Consider the following 23,374-nt stretch of genomic DNA (forward strand, 5'->3'; position numbering starts at 1 on the left):
GTTATAACAATATAGTCTTTAATATTTAAAAAACCCTTTGGTGTATTTGAAGTAAAAATCTGTCATGGATGAAGCCGTGTAAGTATGCACCCTTTCCTGTTTTTTTTTTTAAGAAACCTTTTTAAAAGTGATTTGTAAATACAAAACATTTTATTTTAATTCAAAATTTTTATTTATTAAAATACGAATAAAGTTACAAAAATCTGATGTGGACCCCACACAACTTCCTTATACACCTATAAAATTGCGTATATATACAGAGTCATTCACGGGATGACTGGATGTTTTTAAAATAATCATAAAAAATGTAATATTTACTTTAAAAAAGTTTTATTGGTAATGAAAACTTGTTAAATCAAAGCATTTGTTACTTACTCATGAACGAAAACTTATGTCCGGCAAGTGATGTCCATTTTGGGCAATACATTGTTGTAGCCTTTCACGGTAACCGGTCTCAATTCTTTGCAGCATGTCTACATCAATCTGGGTGACGTGATGACGAATTGTGATCTTTAGGTTCTCCAATGTACGCGGTTTATCGCCGTACACACGCGATTTCAGAAACCCCCACAGAAAAAAATCACAACTACTCAACTCGGAGGACCGAGGGGGCCGAGAAATGTCGCCGAATCGGGAAACGATCCGTCCCGAAAACAAGTTACGGAGAACAGCCATCGTTGCCCTCGCTGTGTGCGCTGTAGCTCCATCCTGCTGGAATAACACATTTTGAAAATCGATTCCCCGGTTTCGTAACTGAAGGATGAAACACGTATTCAACACCGCAATGTAACGATCAGCTGTTACAGTTACGGCAGCGTCATTTTCTTCAAAAAAATACGGTCCAATAACACCGACCTTTCCTATTGCACACCAGACAGTCACCTTTGGGCTATGAAGTGGTCTCTCGTGAAGCCGATGTGGGTTTCTTTCTGCCCGATACCGGCAATTCTGTTTGTTGACGAAGCCATTCAGATGAAAATGGGCTTTGTCACTCATTAACAATAACAAATTTTCATTTTCTTCAAAAACGGTAAGCATTTGTCGACAAAATTGTTATCGCCGCGTGAAATCTTGCTCGTGTAACTGCTGCACGACGGCTATCTTGTAAGGATGGAAATGCAGGTCTGTATGCAGAATTCGTCTTACCGTACTTGTGCTCATTTGAAGCGCTGCTGAATGCCTCTGAATAGAGCGGCGTGGGCTTCTGACAACGGCTTCCCTTACTCGTTCGATGTTCTCCGGAGAGCTAGCAGATCGTCGGGGACCCGGTGGTTTTTTCTTCAATATTGAACCGCTTGTTCGAAGGCTGTTTACCCGTCGCGATATTGTGTTACGAGAAGGGACACTTGCATTACGATGGATATTAAACTGACGGCGGAAATCTCGCTGAACAGCAGTTACGGATTCGTCATTTCGCACAAAACTGTCATACGCGTACAGGCGTTGGTCTAGCGTCCACGGCTCCATCTCAACGACTAAAATGTAAATGCTATGAACAAAGGAAACGTCAGACACCAGCCACGTGCCCCTCCCACCACGAACGCCCGATACAACCCACTTCAAAAACTTCCGGTTCCCGTGAATGACCCTGTATATATATATTTTTTTTTTTTAACGAACATTATATAAAATTCTATTTTATTAAAAATTCTGAAATTTTTTATTTTTTTTTACAATCAGAGGTTAATAATTATTAATAAATCAATGTTTAAATAAAAAAAAAAGTGTTAAAAAAAGGAGATGAAATCTGATTCAAACCGATTTGCCTTCATCTTGTAAGATCCAAATATTTCAGTAATTAAAATTTTATTTAGCTATAACTATGGAACCGATGAAAATAAGCACCACTTATGATAGTATCGTTGAAAAGGTCTCGATGAGGGCTTATTACTGCAGTTAAGAAAAAATCCAAAATCATGGTTCAGTCGATTGCAATCAAGAAGGAGGTGCACAATTAGATGTTACAACAGTTCTAAATCAAAAAATTTAACATCCTACGGCTAATCGTTTTGGAGTTATGTGAGATACATACGTACGCACAGACGTCCAAAATGGATATTTCCGTTGAAACCTGAAAACCGAATTTTTCGCGATCACAATACTTTCTTTGGTTCGTAAGAAGAAGTAAAAATGAAAATGGTATTAATAAAAGCCGTTTGAATAAAATGTGAAGGAGGAGAAACAACCTTGATGAAAATTAAAAAAAGATAAAGAAAAACAAACAAAAATGCAGATAAACAGCGTAAAACTAATAATAAAGAGTTTTAAGTTAATAACCACCCTCTGCAATAACAGAATAACTAGTATTTCTTGTTCAAGCTTTTCAACAATTTTTTTGTTTTAATATCTAGTGAAAATATAGATGTATAGTATAAAATCTTTACCGTGCCACCGTCTTAATTTCAAAATTAATAATAAAAACTATAGTAAAAAGTGGTTCTCGTTGGTACATAATAATACACAGTGCTGTATATATGAAAACTATATATCACATTACAATGAAATGCAACGATATGAAAAAAAAGTAGAAATGAAAATGGTGATAAGGGAAAATTTTAACGGAAATTAATTTAATATACTACGTTGTATTTATAAACGTTCACTGAACGTGAAAAACATTCAAGTTTATTTTTTCAATTGCATTAATTATTGGAAAAATTGTCAAGAAATTATTTAAAAAATTAATTGAACTAAACATTTTTTTTTATCGGTAATTATTTATCGAATGGTAACGTTTAGAAACTCCTACTTAGAAGGTGGAAGTATATTAACTAAGCCAACGTACTTCAGTTGTCTGCTTTGTTAAAAAAATTAATCTACTCTAAAGTCACTAATATATATTAAAAAACAAGAAACATAAAAAAAAAAAACTATAATTTTTTCTAACAAAAAAAGTTTTATTTTTAATATTCGTAGAACTACATGGCATTTCGATTGTTAAATTATCGTTATCAATAATTCTCCTCAGATAACGAGGAAATTGTATATGTACAATATGTTTAAAAATAATTAATTATTCATTATTTGTAATTTAATATTTATTGATCATTATTTCATTATTTTCAACTTATAACGACTCCTTAACTAAAAAAATGACCATCTAGTTTTAAATTTTAGATAAACCTTTTTTGCAAGAAAACGACAGAAAGTTACGACATATCATTTTACTCGTAAAGGATATTAAAAAAAAAAAAAAAATCTGACGTAGACAACAAATTACATCCTTGTACGCCTGTTAAATAACATATACACTTATTTTTTATTAATAAAAAGTAAATAAAATGTTATTTCACTAATAACGTCCGATTCTTTTTCATATTTATATTTTTTTACTGTTATTATTGAATTATTATTTATCGTATTTTTTTTTATACAATCAGTTGTAATAATTAATAACATATCATCATACGTATTTAAATAAAAAAAAGTTAAAAAAAAAGTAGATGAAGTCTGATTCAAACCGACATGCCTTCCTCTTGTAAGATCCAAATATTTCATTAATTAAAATTTTATTTAGCTATAACTCTGGAAACAATGAAAATAAGTAACACTTGTGAAATATCGTTGAAAACCTCTCGATTAGGGCTTATTACTGCAATTAAGAAAAAGTCCAAAATTCAGATTTTTTTTTTGGATTTTGGGCTTTTTTGTAAACTTATGATTCATTCGATTGCAATCAAAAGGGGAGGTGCACAACTGGATGTTACAGCAGTCCTAAATCCAAAATTTTAACATTCTACGGCTAATCGTTTTTGAGTTACGCGAGATACATTCGTACGTACAGATGTCACGCCGAAAATAGTAAATATGGATTCAGGGATGGCCAAAATGGATATTTCCGTTGAAATCTGAAAACCGAACTTTTTCGCGAGCACAAAACTTCCTTTACTTCGTTCAAGGAAGTAAACCACAAACAAAAATTTTAAACAGAATATAAAAATAAAAAATACAAACGAGTCGAATCGAGTAGCTCATCTCCTATGAAATCGATTAAAAACAAACTTTTAAAAAAAATAAAATTAACTCGAACAAAGAAATTGCAATACTATATACAAATTAATATTATGTTATTTATTCTTGATAATTCTTATTAATTAAGTTCGTATATACTGAGTTGTTGTAAAAGTCCGGTCAAATATTAATCAAGTGTAAAATTTTGTTAACCGCCAAAGGAATGAAACTTAGAGTAAACGAAGCCACAACAAACTGCATGAAAATATTTCTGTTCGGTCGAGGAGATTTCCACGAAGTTGTTTCTTTGTTGTAAACGTGTTTTACGGGAATACAAATTTCTAATTATCTTGTACTTAAACTGTGAAAACGACATGAGAAACAGTATCAAAGACAAAAATAAAGTGAAACAAAGTATTTTACTATAAAATTAAGGTTTTCTTTAAAAATATACGTTACATCCCCATCAGCAAATAATAACGATAAATCGGTATTCATTTTATACTGCATAACTAATCGATTAAATTGTTTGTTCTTTGTTTTAAAATTTTATTTACTGTAATTTCCTTGACATACGCTACCGTTACCTTATCTGAGAGCAAGGACCACGTGGCACGAGTGGTACCGTTTCGGCCGAAGGTCCCGGGTTCGAATCCCGGTCAAGCATGGCATTTTCACACGCTACAACAATGTTCGTTCATCTCGTCCTCTGAAGTAATAACTAACGGTGGTCCCGGAGGTTATAAAAAAATAAGAAAAAAAATACCACCGGGTTGTTCTAGTGGTGAACTCGTCATCGCAAATCAGCTGATTTCGATATCGAAGTACTTTTTTATCGAAAATCGTACTTCAGCACGAAATTAGTGATTGCAGTGCAAGATTTGTTTCGCCAAAAGTGCCCAGATAAACCAGCTCCTAACAAAACATCAGTATTAAGGTAAGTAGAAAAATTTAGAGAGACTGGTTCTGTTAATAACAAGGAACACAAAAGATCTGCGTCAGAGTTGAATACAGATACAGTCACTGAAATAAAAAAGACCGATTACTCGCCTCGCCAAATAAATCGATCAGACGTTTCTCTGCTGAAATTAATTTGTCTAAATCGACTGTTCATCGGGCGACCAAACGATTACAATTACGACCTTATCGCGTTCAAACGGTTCATCGACTTCTTGAACCCGACAAATAAAAACGGCTACAATATTGTCAACGGTTCCGTCGATTTCTACGTGAGGGAATTAACGTTATGGATTCGTTATTTTTCACAGATGAAGCGCGGTTTCATTCGGATGGCTACGTAAACAGCCAAGACAGTAGAATTTGGAGCGCTGAAAATCCCCACGTTTATCACGAAAAACAATTACACCCGCAGAAGTCGGGCGTGTGGTGCGCGATATCGCGGAAGAAAATAATCGGTCCTACTTTTTTCGAGTAAACCATTAATGCAGAACGATATCAGGATATTTTATTTCGGTTCATCGCACTCTTGGAAGAGGAAGACAGACACTGTTGGCTACAACATGACGGTGCGACCTCGCACTACGCAGGTTTATCTTCTGATTTCGTCGAGGAATTCTTTGGTAATCGTGTTATCCGTGGAGGCTTGTGGCCACTAAGATCTCCAGATTTGACTGCGGCGGATTTTTTTCTACGGGGTTACCTCAAAGAAAAAGCCTGCAGCAACAAACCACGAACACTTGAACGAAAGTCAATATTGAACAATTGCAAGAAATGCTGTAAAAAGAATTGAAGCATGTATTCAAGAAGATGGCGGCCACTTCCAACATTTACTCTAAATGTAAGGTAAGGGATGGTAATATTAATAAAAATTACATTTACATTTATACATGCCTTTTTATTATTTCAATACCTACCAATATAAGGTTGGGTTGCGTTTTATATGGGACAACCTGTATATTTGTGAATTACATAAACAAAAACTATAACGAATACGATTTTTGTTCGTAATTAAATCGAGGCTTTTTATTTAAATAACTGAACCGGCACGTAATCAACTACATAATATAATTCAACCTAACCGTGGTGCTTCACTAAGGCGGCAATTATTCGATAATAATAACAACGAAAGGCTTAATACGAGTAAAAAACAAAGGTACACCGATGATGAGATAAGAAGATACAGCGGATGGAGATCTGATGTTAATGGCGAACCAAAGGATATAGAGGATTACTTGACGTTAAAGAAACCAGAAGAGATTTGTTGTAGTGAACAGTTTTTTCAACAGAAGAAACACAGAGAAAGAATTAATTTTTTTTTTTAAACTTCGGCTAAGCACACCGGACTGATCCTAGCGGTTAACTTGTCGTCGCAAATAGGTTGCTTAAAAGCTGATTTTCGAAGACGAAATTTCTGAGGCTCAAATCTTTGTAAACATTAATCGCTTTTACAATTTGAATATTAGACAGTGGATGCCGGTGTGGTTTGATGCTTTACGTTCTTTCTTTTTCTGTTTAGCATCCGGAAACACCGCAACGTATTACTTCAGAAGGCGATATGTAAATGAAGTGTAATCTTGTACAGTCTCAGGTCGACCGTTCCTGAGATGTGTGGTTAATTGAAACATAACCGACAAAGAACACCGGTATCCACGATATAATATTCAAATCCGTATAAAAGTAAGAGATTTGAACCTTAGAATTCTCGACTTTGAAACCGGCTGATTTACGATGATGAGTTTACCGCTAGACCGACCCAGCGGGTTAACTTTGATAGTCGGAGTTCGATTAACAATACGTCACTGAAACGGTCGGCCTGAGTTTGCACTAGACTTCCCCTCATCTACATGTCACATATATCATCCTAATCCCTTTAGGTCGTGGAAGTGGAAAAATTCGATATATAAAAGTCGCGGTCAAATTTAAAACTACAGATTGATCGACTATCAACTTACAAACTGTAATTAGGCAGTGACTTCAGAAAGTCGAAGTCTTAATTAGTGGATTCCTATTGATTTTTAGTTTTAGAGCGTTTGATCGTAAATCATTTTTATTTTTATTTTACTTTATATATTAATTTTTAATTCGTTGTACGAAGTAAATGAAGTATTGTGATCGAGAAAACTCTCTGTTATCACATTTCAACTGAAATATCCATTTTGACTATTTCCGGCATGACGTCTGTACGTACGTATGTATCACGCATAAAAAAAAAAAAACGATTACAGTCGGATGTTGAAATTTTGGATTTAGGACTGTTGTAACATTTAGTTGTGCACCTCCCCTTTTGATTGAACAATTTCAATTTTTAACTTTTTCTTAACTACAATAATAAGCCCTCATTGAGAACTTTTCAACGATATATCATAAGCAGTTCTTATTTTCATCGGCCAGAGTTACAGCCAAATTAAATTTTAATCAATGAAATATTTGGATCTTTAAAGGGGAAGGAACATCAGTTCGAATCAGACTTCAACTCCTTTTTTTTTTAATTTAAATATATTGATTTATTAATAATTATTAACCTTTGATTGTAAAAAAAAATTACGATAAATAATAATTAAATTATAATGAAAAAAATGAAAAAATCAGAAGTTATGAATGAAATAAAATTTTATATACTTTTCACTGTAAAAAATGTATATATGTAGTTTAATAGGCGCATAAGTTAGTCATGTGTTGTCTATATCAGATTTTTTTCTTTTATTAAAACAAATTAACAAACTACACTGAATTTTTGGATAGGCCGTTTGCAAGTACCGTAAAGACAAAATACAAAAAATAAAAGAAATTATAAAACGTGAATTACGGCTGTCTAGAATTTACAATTCGTTTTACATTTTAATTTTTCTTAAAAATATAAAAATATATATTTTAAGTACTCTTAAAAATTAAGTTACAACGACACTACCAGAGAATCCTTCTCGGTATTAAAAAATAATCATCGAAATCATTAACACTTGGTGAAAAATAAAGCTTATACATAAATTAAAAACAAAAGCAATAAGTAATGTAAATAAAACAGTAACTAAGAACACTCTTACTTATTGTAAACCCTCAATTACAAAGTTTTCAAGAAACCTATACCTAAATTTGAAAAAAAACTTTATATTGAAAAAAAAACATTGGAAGTCATTCTTTGATTCATTGACTTAAATAAAAAAATTAATAAATAAATAACAAATCGTTTAACCGGTTATAAAAAAGGGGAAAAAACATTCGTAGTTTTTAATAAAAATTGTGATAGAACATTACTTTTCTCTTACATCAACAATACATTCAGTACACTTTAATTTCTTTTGATAAATTAAATAATCGGTCGACTTTATAAAATTACTGACGAAGCAATTCAGCTATAATCTACACAAAGATATTTATGAAGCGATGCAAAATAAAACTAAACAAAAAATTAAGCTATAAAACATGACAAGCTGTCGATTTAATCCGTATAACTCACGTAGTTTATAAATTTATTTATAAATTTTTCTCAATAAAAAAAAAACTGACAACACAGTCAGAACTTTCCTGTCACGCAGCTAAAGCCGCGTTTCGGGAAAATCGTACAACTGCGGGTTGTTTCTGATGCACGGCTTACACACACGATTTAATTTTAATATTTATCATTTTATTCAAATGTAATATATTTTTTTATTATTAAATTCAACGATTCTAATAAAAGCGCGAGCGTATACCGTATTTAATTTGCGCGGATATGGCGTTACTAACGGCGACGATCGGCACTAACTAAACTAAGTAATTTCACAACTTACAAATTTCGTTCGTACGGTCGGCAAACTAGCCGCGAGGCTTAACGGACCAAGTACCGAGGCGACCGGGCGATCGAGTTACTTTTTTAAAATTTAAATATTATTCGTTTAATTAATTCTATCGCTCATACGTGACGTCACAACGTAGCAATAGTTTAAAGTATTTTTTTAGAATAAGGGTGCGATTTTTGCAAATATAGTTATTTTTTAACCGCTAACAAATACGCCTAAGAAAAATATGACCTTAATTAGCCGAAATTACGAGACACAGACCCCGGTTCTACAGCCTCACTCCATTGACCTTTTAAGTTGTTAATTTAACGGCATCGATTCCCAGTATATAAAAGTAATCTGATTTAAGTTTGGTCAAAATCGGTCCAGTCGTTCTGGAGATATAAGATGAATTAGAGACCGACACCGAACACATACACGTACATACCAATATTAACTTTTCATCCTGGAAAATTTTCATCCTGTTTTTTTTGGTTCCTTAGGTGTCAAAACGACAAGATCCGTTGAAAACCGCATACGGTATAAACCGCAAATCGGACCGATTAGAATACTTTCCCTTCTAGAGCTATAACATTATCCAGACGGGAAAGTAAAACGATATAAAAAACAACGAATAAATTAGAAATGAGTAAAATGATTTGGATTCATATGTGAAAGATAAATTCAGTTTAAATGAAAACATCTGAAGTGGACACCATATGATTTCCTTATACGCCTGTTAAATTACATATACACGTTTTTTCTGCACTTCATTTAAACTTATTTTATTTGAAAGTGAGATACGATCCACCAATTCTTTAATAAAGTGGACAGTTAAACAATCGCTGAAATATTAGTTTTTATTAAAGTCAAATATTTATACAAGTATTAATTCAACAATCGTGCCTAAAATACTAGAATAGAGTATTCCCTTTATTACTCTAAATAAATGTAAGTCTTATATTTGTCTAATACTACTACAAATTGAAAACAAAAACGAATTATCTGATGTTTCACCAAATCTAAAATAAAAAGTACATAAAAATTTTATTTCATTAATTTCTGATATTTTTTTATTGTTATCATTAAATTATTATTTATCGTACATTTTTTTTACAATCAGGTTAATAATTATTAATAAATCAATATATTTAAATTAAAAAAAGGATATCAAGTCTGATTCGAACCGATATGCTTTCCCTTACAAGAGCCAAATATTTCATTAATTAAACTTTCATTTGGCTATAACTTTGGAACCGATGAAAATAAGTACCACTTATGAGATATTGTTGAAAAGCTCTCTATGATGGCTTATTACTGCAGTCAACAAAAAATCAAAAATCCGAATACTTTTGGATTTTGGGCTTTTTTTTGACACTTTTGGTTCAGTCGATTGCAATCATAATTGGAGGTGCACAACTAGATGTTACAACAGTCGTAAATCCTAAATTTTAACGTCCTACGGCTACTCGTTTTTGAGTTATGCGAGATATGTACGTACGTACATACAGAAGTCATACCGAAACTAGTGAAAATGGATACAGGGATGGTCAAAATGGATATTTCCGTTGAAATTTGAAAACCGACATTTTTCGCGATCGAAATTCTTCCTTTATTTCGTACAGGGAAATAAAAAACAAGAACAAAGCAAAAGCAATAATATAATGACTTAATAAATTATAAATACTGAAATTATGAGAAAACGATATTGTGGAAGCGATGATTTTTTTTTTGTTATAAACGAAATAATGTTAAAAATATGGAACGAGTAAGGCGTATACTAAAACCAGATAGGCGCAATCGGTATAGATTTTACGTGGAAAAATTTCCGATATCAAATATAATTTAAAACTTCTTTAAAAGATACGCTTACACAAAATAATGCAAAACTATTCAAACGACTATTAATAAGCCATAAAATAAAACAAATGTCAACAAATATTAGAGAAAGAAGTTTTGGCAGAATCTTTTAAAAGGAAACACAAAAGAAGGCTGTTGGGTCGTACTATAAAAGCGCTTCAGATTAGTGAATTCAAGAAGGAAATGCAGAAGGTAACAATAACAAAGGAAGACAAAGAATTAAATATTTGAACCAGATAATAAAGGATATTACGAGTTATGTTGAGCTAACCGATTGGTACAGAATAAAAAGGAATGGGAAAGGGCATCAAACCAATCTAAATCTAAAAAATTTTATGTCCACACCACATAACTTCCTTGTGCGCTTATGAAATTAAAAATAAACATACTTTGCCGCACTTCATTTTAACTTATTTCATTTGAAAATGAGATACGATCCTCCAATTCTTTAATAAAGTGGACACTTACACAATTGTATTGTGGTGGACACCACATTATTTTGTGGTGTCAACAATTTGAAAGTAACCGGTGCAAAATTAAAGCAGTTATCGTGTCCACAAGTAAAATATATATATATAAACTTTTGTGGTTTATATATATGACCGTGGTTTTGAAGTCTAGGGGATGTGAAACGCGAAACTATGTCGAAATTTTCCGGAATTCGAATCACGATACCCCATTACAATAGGTAGCTTTCTTATGAAATCTACCTAATAGACATGATAAATTAAAACGTAAAATACGTGAACATTATATAAATAAAATTATGAAATTTTGCTACTTATAGAAAATATGGACGAAGTTGATAAAAATTAGAAGCAGTTACAAGCGAGAACATTTTTTATGCAAAAAAAAAAAAATATTAGTATCTAATACATAAATCAAAGAATGATCAGAAACATTTTCTTAATAATATTTATGTTGAATGTAGCAGATAATAATCGTGTAACTTGGATCACAGTAAAAACAGTAACAAAAATTTTTTTTTTAATATCGTATAAGAGTACATTAAAAGTTAGATGGGTTGATAAAATACAAAGATATTAAGACAAATAAAAGAGAAGTAAACGGCGCAAAATCTTGTAAAGAAGTATATTAGGTTGGTGGATCGTACATCAAAACAACCAAACAATTTAGCATTAAGTGACTAACAGATGTGTGCAGACGGTAAGATTGTAGAGAAAAACAAAGATTGTTAAATATATAAAAAGAGACAATCGAGGATGGTAGAAAATAATATATGTGTGTGTGTGTGCGTATGTGTGTGTGTATGTATGTGTGTGTGTTTGTGTGTGTGTGTGTGTGTGTGTGTCTATGTGTTGCGTGCTGCGATTAAAAAGTTAGCACAGAACATAGAACAGAAAGGAATAAGACAGCATGATGTACACCATTTACTGATGACAAAAAAAAAAACAAAACAAAATGGCGGAAATTTTCTTCTAATGTGTTCTTTTAATACGTATAAATCTTTATATTTGTATATAGTGATCGACTTGAAAAACATAGTATAATGTATTTAATGTTATATTTAGTAGTTAAAAAATTACTCTCGCGTAAGTAAATACAAAAATAGTTATAGAAAGCAACAGGTTCTTTTCCCATTTAGATTTTATTAGGACAGAAAATGTTTAAGTAAAGTAGATATATATAGATATATATATCTTGTACCAATAAATAAATAACTATCAGAATGATTAACGTTAAGTTTAAACACTTTTTAACAACAAAGATTTACGTAATTAAGTTTTGAAAATCAGTTTTACTGGTGTATAATGACAAATTATTGGTGTATAATAACAAAATAAATTCGGTTGATTTAAGGAACTAGTTATGTTAATAAAATTAACTTGTTATATTTATCCAAATTTTTTTATGTTAATCCAAAACAGCTGAGTAATTTCAAAACAGTTTAACACACAATAACTTTAACAATACGAAATGTAACGATTAATTAAAACAAATAAGAAAAATACGTTGATCAGAAATAAAAAATATTATTTAGATAAACGAATGCGATAAGAAAAAAACACAAATAACCTAATAAAAACGAATATTTTTATTTTAACCGTTATTTAAAGACATAGACAAACAGTAAAATAAGCGACAGTCAGTGTTTATACTACGTAAAACTGAATAAGAATAAAGTATACAAACCTAAATAAAACACTAGACACAACATAACCGCCGATCTACAAACAAAACACTACCCCAAGGCATAACTACACACACGATCATACGGCACAGATATTCGTTAGATTGGCATGCAGTGGTACCACTGACACAAATAAATAAATAAATTTACCTTTTTTAAAATTATAATAGTTTTTTTTACCGTGATATTTATATTTAATACTAGCTGAACCCGGCAACGCTTCGTTATTACTAGATATGATTATATATGTAGATTAAACAAACAGAAATGGAAGTTTGATAAAGCATTAAAAAACTGAAAATTATGGAATATCACAAAATTTAACCTTTCCTTTTTTTCCCTCTTTCAATCTTCTCTTTTCCCTTTTCCAAAAAATTGCCTTTCACGTAACTAATATATATTCTGAATACGAGCCAAATCAGACAATAAATACAATTTTTCTAAATATCTCAACCGCAGCGCTACTCGTTTAACGTTTACATATAATACGTACTACGCGTATATTAATATAATTTCAATTACCGCTATTTTAATTTCTGCTAATTTTATTCATTTAATACTGTTTTCTTTAATATTATTAACTACGTATTAATCTTCTTTTTTTTAATCTCCGGGTCCACAGTTAAGTATCGTTCCAGAGGATGAGATGAATGATTTGTAGAGTGTATGAAAATGCCATGTCTGACCGGGATTCGAACTCGGAACCTCCGGGTGAAAGGTTGAGACGCTACCACTCGCGCCACGTAGGCCGGCATAATGTAAATGTTAAATCATTTTTTACTCCTTTTTATCGACTTTACCAAAAAAAATACGGTATTACTTTCGGTCTCATAGTGGGATTGAGGGTGAAAATGAATTTTTTTTTCCGTTTAAAAGTATGAGGTGTACTAAAATACCGTTCATTTAAAATCGGATTTCCATAACTATATACATAGGTTCAATTATAAAATTATGTGGTTAAAAAATCTTCAAAATTTGTACATCAATTTCATTGAAATTAAATTAACTTTAGCTACATTTCTACAGCATACCTAAAATTGCTGTAACGATAAACAAGACTGTATGTTTTTTTTTATCGTATCCCGACGCAAGTTTACAGACCGTTCTTTTTCACGGAAACAGGTGTATCTGGTATTCGAGAGTTCCAGGGTTCAAATCCTAGTAAATTCAGTTATTTTTACACGGATTTGAATACTAGATCGTGGATACCGGTGTTCTTTGGTGGTCGGGTTTCAATTAATCATACATCTCAGGAACGGTCGAACCGAGACTGTAAAAGACTACTCTTCATTTACACTCATACATATCACCCTCTGAAGTATTACTGAAAGGTAATTACCGAAGGCTAAACAGGAAAAAGAAAGAAAAGGTGCGCCTGGAATGTACTACCTTGATATGCTACAACTATGATCCTTTTCTCAACTGCAATAGGAACCACAGAACTATATCTGGCAATAAGGCAATGCGCCTCTTCGCTGGCATAACGCTGTACGTGATCGGTTGAATGAAATTCTCCCCGATCGCTGGATCGGTCGCCGTGGACTAATTGACAGGGCTTGTTTGCCGTGGCCTCCTCGTTCGACCGATCTGACACCGTGTGATTTTTTTTTTTCTTTAGGGGTTTATAAAGGATAAAGTGCATGTGCCAACGTTACCAGGTGACCTACCCGACTTGGACGCAAGATTGAAGCGGCTGTCGTATCGACGATTATTCCAGGCTTGCTGATTAAAGTATGGAATGAATTCTCCTATCGGATGGATGTGTGGCAAACGGTTCTCATATCGAACACATACAGGAAAAACTGTTTGAGTTGCCCTTTCATTTCACGTATAATTTCTCAATGTAACTTAATATACACTACATAAGTTAAAAAACCCCGATATTCATTTTGAAATACACGGTACTTCGTGACGGTGATTTCATTTACGCTTTACTATATAATTAAGGTATTTTCACGGGAAATTAAAAAAGTTTGTTAAAAAATTCGAACGAGAAAAGGAGATCTTTTTGCATTCCAAAGAACATTAACCAAAATTCAATAATTATCCTATTCATATCATGTATCTGCGTTTCTACTTGTTTTTTTTTCTTTTTTCTTCCTTTTTCGAATTAAAGAAAGTATTGTGTTCGCGAAAAACTTCGGTTTTCAGATTTCATCTCGTTTTTCTTTCTTTTTTTTTAATTCTTTTACTTCCTTGTATGAAGTGAAGGAAGTATTGTGGTTCTCATATTTCAACAGAAATATCTATTTTGACCATCCCGGAAGCCAATTTGAATAGTTTCGGTGTGACATCTCTACGTACGTATGTATCTCGTATAACTCAAAAACTATTAGCCGTAGGATATTGAAATTTTGAATTCATCACTGTTATAACATCTAGTTGTGCACCTCCCATTTTTATTAAAATTAAGTGCGGGAAATTAAAATTAAAATTATCCGCATCAGATATTTTTATTTTTATGTAAATGTTTTGGGTTTCGCCTCTTTTACTCAGTTTTTTTATGCAAACGTCATTTATTCGTAACCTAAGAGTCCTTTTTTTAAAGCCCTATCCACATTTCAATAAATCAAAATAAAACTAAAAATTTTAAAGCAAAAATCTTTTTTTTTTTAAATTAAAATTGCTTTTAAAAAAATTAGCAAAAACTTGCAAACTTACCTGGCTACAGATTTTTATTTCAAATAGGCTATAGGGCTTTAAAATATAAAAAATTTTTTTTTTCCTGAATTTTTATGGGCATCGACTGCTAAGGTCATTAGCCCTCGTCACATTCTTTAAAAGAAATTATTATCTCCATCAGGATCGTCATATGTAAGGGTGTAAAGGGCCCTTACATTTTATTTAAAAAACACAAACTTCACAATATACATTAAGACATAAAAGACAAAGACAATCACAAACACTTACCGGGTGTAAAGGGCCCCGATATTAAAATTTGAGATAAGGTTATTATTATTATTATTATTACTATTATTATTATTATTCAGACGGCGATTGCTGATGTCCACGGTGCATTCCATCCTGTTATACTGGTCGGAAGTGTGGGCCCAGGCATTAAGAGTCGCAAGAAACCGGAAGCGGCTCGCGCAGGTGCAACGCACCGCAGCCTTGCGAGTCGCTTCCGCGTATCAGACGGTCTCCGAGCCTGCAGTATTTGTGGTCGCCGGCGTCATACCCATTGCTACTTTAGCAAGGGAGCGCCAGGCGATCTACGGGAGGCGGCGGGCAGGCGGAGACCGGGTGACCATTGCCAACGAGGAACGCACTCGCACATTCCTCGCACGGCAAGAGACCTGGGACCACGAGACCAGAGGACGATGGACCGCAAGGCTTATCCCTGTGGTCAGACCGTAGACGGAGCGACGGCATAGAGGTGGAGTACTACATGACCCAATTTTTAACGGGTCACGGGTACTTCCGCGCTTACCTCCATATCATAGGGAAAGCGCCGTCCCCCGACTTCCTGTATTGCCCCGGTGTACGGGACGACGCTGAGCTCACCTTTTTCAAATTTGCTCGGTGGGCGGCAGATCGAGGGACCTAAAGGCGGATCCTGGAGCACTAAGTCCCCACAACGTGGTTGCGATGATGCTCCGTGACCTGAGCAGCTGGGAATGTGTAGCCCGATTCGTCAGCAAAATTCTCAGGACCAAAAAGGTTGACCTGGATAGTCCTGACCTAGTTAACCTGACCTATCCTAACCTAACCTGACCTAGTTAATTGGGTACACCTAATCTGGCTAGTATAGAAGGACTCGACCGGAAGTAATGTGTTAAACGGTTTCGGGTCGAGTCCTGATAGATAGGGGGGTGGTTTTAGTCGGTAGTCTGCTGATAGTGATTGGAAAATACCATCAGCGGGAGCCAGACACTCCGTGCGTAAATGCATGTCCACCTCCCTCCTCAAAAAAAAAAAAAAAAAAAAAAAAAATTACTATTACTCAAAATTGATAATCTCAATTATAAAACAAAAAATATAAAAAGATCTCGGAAAACAATATTAAATAAAAAATTTAAAAGTCGATTTCTTCTGGGTGTTTTCTACAGAGCGCCAAAAGTAGCAATGTTTACCTCATCAACATAAATATCCTGTTATATGATTCATCACGCGCTTGTCTGTAACGGCTTAATATAATTAAGATCTCACGCGCAGAAATAATTTTGCTTAACTTTTTTTCCAATTTCATAAGATTTTAGTAATCAATTTTGGAAGTATATAAAAAAAAAATTTTAAACGATTATACATCCCACCTCTCAGGTCGACCGACTTAAAATTTCAGTACTGCAAACAGCTCACATAATACTATTATTTTACGGGTCCCTACAAAACTAAGATTTCAAAACGATAGTAAATAGCCTTTATAAGATTAAGTTCAAATTTTAATGACGTAATTGACCCGTATATATATAAATAACTGGCGATTCAAAAAATACTTCACAAAATTTAAACGCATACAAAAATTTATTTAGATAAGTTACGGATTCGGTTGTGGCCTCATTTCACAGCAAAGCACATCAAGACAACGTGACCGACATTGACGTTAAAACTATCAGCAAGACGGGGCACCAACTCACTACCGCCTAGAAGTCCACGATTTTCTTGATACTCGATTCCCTGGTCGGTGTATAGATCGTGAGGACCCAATTTCATGGCCACCTCGCTTCCCAGATTTGATTCCGACAGACTTTTTCTTGCGGGGTTTCATTAAAGATCGGATTATGTACCTCTTTTACTTGCCGATCTTGTTGAGCTAAGACTTCGAATTAATGCCACAGCTGCAAAGGGAATGCCCGATTTCCTGGCTACATTCTGGAATGAAATCGACTTCAGTTGGGATGTATGTCGCATTACAAATGGAAACCAAAGTGAATATCGGGTGAAAAAGTCGGTTTGTTTTTCTATGAAATGAGACCTCAATCGAATCTGTAAGTTATCTCGATAAATTTTCATATTTTTTTAAACCTGTGTGTCCTTTTTGAATCGCAAGTATTTAAACCAAATTTTAATATTAAGACCGGCGGCGGCTCGTTTATAGGCACTGTGGAACTGCAGCACCCGTATTTCCGCTTGATGTTATCAATAACATTGAATACAATCGTTTTTTTTCCTTTAATTCTTTCTTTATACTTGTACAATATATAATCCTTAAGCTTAATGTCAGTAGTCATCCCACAGTTTATGAAAAAGATGCAAAAATCTCTGTATGGAACTGTGCACTTTACAGTTGGAGCGGCGTAGTGATTGGTTGTTGTGCCCATGCGCACATAGGAAGCTGCAATGGAATGGAATGGAATGCAAAGTTGGCAGGAGTCTATTACTCCCTACTTTATCGCAGAACCTGGACAGAGTCCCTTGCTGCTGGATAATTCTAATCGGGCTTGTTTTTTTAAAAAAGGTTATTTTTTAATCTCGGATCTAATTTTTCAAGTTTTGTCTATTATTATTTTAGTGAATTTAAGACGGATTTAATTGCATTCCAATCCGTTGTTAAACCAGCGTTATCGAACCCATTTCATGGGCCGACCGCGGAAGGCTAGGCTTATAAAGCCTGTCCTTCCGACGTAATTCCCCTTCAGACCGTCCAATGAAGTCCTTTCGGTGCTAACTCTTAATAGGCTAGCAGGAATACGCCACAACGGGGCACTACCTGTAAGGAGGGAGCAATGCGTCCCCTTTTCCGGAGGTGTCGCAATTGCTGGGTTGTTTTATCTTACTGTAAGTTTTGAAATAGGAGAGGTTGTGTAGAAGCTCTTCATCCGCTTCTGGTATGGCTGCCCTTCAGGACGCATCTCTGCTGGGCTCTCTTCCGGACTCCAGTCCGTGATGTTGAGGCGAGTGGTTGGTCTTCCTTCTTCTTCTTCCGAAGACCTCTTCGTTCTTCTTTGGCCTGCACATTCCAAGAATTGGTAGTAACCGAAGTTACATACGGAAGCTGCAAGTGAGGCTGCGAGCGAAAGAGAGTACTATCGCTCCCGCAGTGCCGACCCTGGTGTTGCTGGTGGAACGTAGTTTTTTTTTTTTTTTTTTTTTTTTTTTTTTTTTTTACTCCGCGCGTGTACGGTACGTTCCTTGTTCGTCGATTTTTCTAGTTTAGTCGGTGGAAGGAATATGAAAGCGGTTTAGTTGTTTTTTCAGTAGTGATCAGTGATGGCGGAAACCAAGGGCTCTTTGACTGCCAAATCTTTCCGAAAACACGCTGGAAGTGCGAAAGAGAAGGTAATTAGTAAAAACTAATTATGTATTTGTTTCTGTGTACATAAAAATTTTAATTAAGCACGTTGGACTATAGTGTTTTTAAGCGGACATGTTATTAAGTTAATATATAATAATATTAAAAAAATATTACGTGTATTGACATTTTATTACTAATTCGGTTAAACCGAATTGTACCGTATTCGTGAATGCGATAAAGTGTACAATTAGATTATTAGCTTGCTTCCTATTCTATTTGATTTTTTTTCGGTTCTTTTATTTAAAAAAAAAAATTAACCATGGCTTTGAAAAGGCCCAATTTTCTGGAGCCCAACACTGAGTAATTTTAGCTACGAGCCGCCACTGTTTCAGACAGTCAGGAGATATATCAAAATACAAACCTACATGCATGTCCTTCCCGAATTTTTAATGGTTTTTTCTTTTTTTTCCGATTAGTGGGCTCATGAAACGACGGTATTTGTAAAAAAAAAACCCCACGTTGAAAAGTTTTACAGATCATAATACATTCCTTGATAGCTGTTACCGATACGTTAACTATTTAGATTTGGTTGGAATAATGACATTAATACATTTATGAATCTTTTTTTAAATTTCCATTTTATAAAATTGTAATTCATTAAGTTTATGGTAATGGTCATTCATTTTTCAAAAAAAAAAATGTTTTCTATAAATATTGTATAGTATTTGTGAATCCTGAATATTTTATTTTCTCTCATCGCTTCTTTTTTTGACACAATTAAATATCTACAAGCTGTTTCCTCGGAACAATGAATAGATGTGTTGAGTGTTAATAAACGACTTGGAAGGAGACGTCAATACCAATTAGCTTCTCAATATTCTGTTTATTATCGCTGGTACCGTGTAATTGCTGCCCATTGATGAATAACGAAGTGAATTTTTTGTAGCGTGTGAAAAATGATATGCCTGACCGGGACACGAATCTAGAACTTCCGGATGAATGGCCGAGACGCTACCAATTCGCCACGGATTGCATTATAATATACGAATCCATATGTATTTTAATTCGGGCTCGAAATTCCTGCCTTAACATTTATTTTATAATAATTAATTTTACGAAACTGGCTTTTATCAAGGTTTCCCTTGATCTTTCCAGGAAAATTAATTTTTTTTTTCTCTCATCCGAGAGAACTTTCAATTAACGTGAAAAATAATATAATTTTTACAATGATACAGTTTTTTTCGAAAAATAAATATCGTAATTTTTTAGAACGAGTAAAAACATAAAGGTAAGGTAGTATTCTGGATGTATCATTGGGTTTTCTTTAATTATTAACAAACAAAAATATTGACATTCAAATCGTTTCTTGTCACCTTAAATTATTATCACTTTTTTTTTCTTTAATATAATTGATTATAATTAAAATAAAAATCATTCGATGTTCCAGCCAAATCTTTGTAAATGTTTTAGTTAAACGAATGTGGATTTTGTGATTAACGATAACGGGTGGTCTAAACATGATTTATCTCAGTGTGTATTTATGGTCGCTCAGGAAGTTCAAATGTTCGCTTCACCAAATTAGCATGTTGTATATTCTGTCGAGTTGTACATATATCAATCTCATAACCTTGATTCATGCTATGTTACATTGTAATGTATTATAAATCAGTTCAACCGATTCAGCTGACATATTTAATAACAAACTGCATTTAACAATTTCGAACGCATATTCGTCTATCGCATTTCTAAATTATACTGTAAAAATATAAACTCAATTAAGAGCCATTGACGTATTATTTCGATTTTGGAAAATTCTTAGCGAATAGGGTGTACATATATAGTTGTTAGGAGCGCGGTGAAACGGAGTAATTTGTTTTAATAAATATCTAAACAAACTCTCGACCTTCAAAATTACAAAAAAGTTTTTAAATCTTTACTGAAACTTAGAAATTTTCCACGAAAAATGTATTATTTCCCATATAGAATTTTCTGTATTAAAGTCCATTCGGTGAAAAAAAAAAATATAAATTTCTAAGGTTTTACACTTTTTAGAATCCCATGAATGTGATATTTCTTATTCTACCCGTTCGCAATTAACTTCATAAATAATAAATCGTCTAAGAAGCATTTCAAATAAACATTTTAGAGATTTATTTAATATTTCAAAATCGATCAACGATTTTTTAATTGATCATTAAAAAATGTATGTACGAAAACAATTTTTGGGGATAGTTCAGTTTTGTCGTTTTTAAATTTAATTGATGAACTTTACAAAAAAAACCAACAAAATTATATAAAAAATATTCGTATCACACAGAATTATTTGTATTTTACGGATGGTGTACTCGAATAAACTTTTTTAAAGTTTGATTAACTTCTAAGTTATTGATCGAGAAGTACGAGAAATCCTATGTTAAATCTACTTTCTAGCATTTTGTCTCTTCTTCTGTTTGTAACATAATTATACCGAAACGCATTTCCTGATTTTCATGAAATTTTGAATGAATATTTCTTGCAATTATCCAAAATACTTGTATATGCAGTGGAAATCACATATAGTAACATCGGATAAAACAACATATCAGTTATAGTAATCATGTAGCTAGCTAACGTTTGGCCTGCTATATACGAGGTGCGACAATAATGTAATGAGACTGATTTTTCTTTGCAAATTGTGGCAACCCTGCAGCTTGCATAGGCACACCATATTTGACCTTGGTCTATAAGCTACTTCTAGTCCAAGCGGCACACTGATGCAACTGCTCAGTCGTGAGTTGTGCTATAATAAGTGAACACGTGTTTGTGTCTCTCGTCGCAGAAATGTAACCGCAAAATATTGCGCGACGATATGCCATTTCTTTTTGAGTTAAATCGGGTGAAAACGCGACGACAACTTACGGTAAGCTTCAGAAAGCTTTTGGAGAGGAGGTTATGTCAAGAGCTCAAGTTTTTCGGCGGCATAAAATTTTTAGTGAAGGCAGAACAAATGTTGAAGATGAAGACCGCAGTGGACGACCATCAACCTCACGGACTTATGTCAACTTGACCAGGGTGTGTGAAATCGTACGATCTGATCGAAGATTATCTGTGAAAATGATTGCAGAAGAACTCAACATCGATCGAGAAACGGTTCGTCTAATATTAACTGAAGATCTTGGTACGAGAAAGATTTGTGCAAAAATGGTCCCCAAAAATCTCACACAACAGCGAGAAACACGGAAAAATGTGGCAGCCGATCTGTTAGAGCAAACGGAAATCGATCCAGATTTGTTGAGCCGTGTTATCACTGGCGATGAAGGTTGGTTTTTTCAATACGATCCAGAGACACTACGCCAAAGTTCGCAATGGTGCTCAAACGGATCACCCAGACCAAAAAAAGCTCGCATGTAAAAATTAAAGTTGGAATGCATGCTTGTGTGCTTCTTCCGATTCCAAGGGAATTGTTCATAAAGAGTCGGTGCCTCCTGGACAAACAGTTAACCAATACGAGTATTTCTACAAAGAAATTTTAGAAAGACTTCGTAAACGAGTTCTTCGTGTCCGTGCCAACATTGTTGATAATTGGATTCTGCATCACGATAATGCGCCATCCCATACTTCTCTGTCAGTACAGCAATTTTTAACCTCAAAACAAATTTCAGTACTACCACAGCCACCTTATTCACCAGATATCGCTCCGTGCAACTTTTTTCTATTTCCAAGAGTCAAAATGGCGGTCAAGGGACATCATTTTCAAACAACACAAGATGTCCAAAAAGCTATGACGAGGTTCTTGGAGGATATTACAGAAGATGACTTCCAGAAATGTTACCGTCAATGGCAGAAGCGCTGGAATAAGAGTGTGCAATCAGAGAGGAACTACTTTGAAGGAGACAACACTAAACATGACTAAAACGGTAAGCAACATTTTTTTTCACATCAGTCTCATTACTTTATTGTCGCACCTCGTATATAAAATGCAAAATAATATCGTTTACAATAACATCATTTAGAACAACATATCTAATATATAACCGTATTTATCTCACTATCTTAAAGAAAAGAAAATAACGGTTAGAGTGACGATGAGTAATAAAAATTATAAATCAGGATTTTTTTTTGTGTTCAGTCATTTGACTGGTTTGATGCAGCTCTCCAAGATTCCCTATCTAGTGCAAATCGTTTCATTTCTGTACACCCCCTACATCCTACATCCCTAACGATTTGTTTTACATACTCCATACGTTGTCTGCCTGCACAATTTTTTTCCTTCTACCTCTCCCTTCAATATTAAAGCGACTATTCCAGGATGCCTTAATATGTGGCCTATAAGTCTGTCTCTTCTTTTAGCTATATTTTTCCAAACGCTTCTTTCTTCATCTATTTGCCGCAACACCTCTTCATTTGTCACTTTATTCACCCGTCTGGTTTTTACCATTCTCCTATAGCACCGCGTTTCAAAAAGCTTCTAATCTTTTCTTTTCAGGTACTCCGATCATCCAAGGGTCACTTATATATAAAGCGACGCTCCAAACATATAAT

The sequence above is a fragment of the Lycorma delicatula genome, chromosome 12 (genome assembly GCF_047948215.1).
Source record: "Lycorma delicatula isolate Av1 chromosome 12, ASM4794821v1, whole genome shotgun sequence".
NCBI classification, from domain to species: Eukaryota; Metazoa; Arthropoda; class Insecta; order Hemiptera; family Fulgoridae; genus Lycorma; species Lycorma delicatula.